Below are 831 nucleotides of genomic sequence, written 5' to 3'. Positions count from 1 at the left end.
AGGGGCTGTATGCTGCCGCTGTCCTCCGGGATGATGCTACCGCTGGTGGTCTGGGTGTCCCGCCTCCTGCTCAGCTGCCCGGCTTCCGTAAAAGATGAGACGGGGGACTGTGGGGAATAGCTCGCTTCGGATCGGAGATAGTCGGCCTTCGGATTGTCGTTCCCGGTTTCAGAGACCATTGTATTTCTGCGATCGCCCCCTTTCTCCCTTTTTATCCCTTCCTGCTGCTTTTAAAGGCAGAGAGACAGACATGCGCAAAGAAAGGCGCGGATACACTGATGGAACAGTTCCTTACATAACTAATATCTGCTTTTGTATATCGAAGTTATTTTCATCTATTTATTTATTGTTCAACCAGTTATTCAGTCTATTAAAAAATCACATATTTCACGTGCTTATACAGATAAACACTGCGGATGCAGTGACTATTCACACCTATAAATACTGTGTGTTCTTTCTAAACAATTCAACCTTAGTCCAGAATATTTTCTCAGTGGCACTGTGGAGTCCAAGGTGCAGTGTCCAACTTCAGATGGCCAGTGATGTAGCATTTCCTTGCTTTTTTGTTTGTTTGTTTGTTTTTGGAAAGTGGCTTCCTTAGTGTCCTGGCACAGACGTCAGGCTCCATACATGGGGCATACCAAAGTCTGTGTCCCCTTTCAGTGGAAGAAAATGTGACAGTGCCATACATGTGTACACACACACACACACACACATACATACATATATATATATATATATATATATATATACAGTGCCTTGCGAAAGTATTCGGCCCCCTTGAACTTTGCGACCTTTTGACACATTTCAGGCGTCAAACATATATATATA

This window comes from Monopterus albus, unplaced genomic scaffold, assembly GCF_001952655.1.
Source record: "Monopterus albus unplaced genomic scaffold, M_albus_1.0 scaffold92.1, whole genome shotgun sequence".
In the NCBI taxonomy this organism is placed as follows: domain Eukaryota; kingdom Metazoa; phylum Chordata; class Actinopteri; order Synbranchiformes; family Synbranchidae; genus Monopterus; species Monopterus albus.
The sequence above is the reverse complement of the archived record's forward strand: the minus strand, read 5'-3'. Positions refer to the sequence as shown.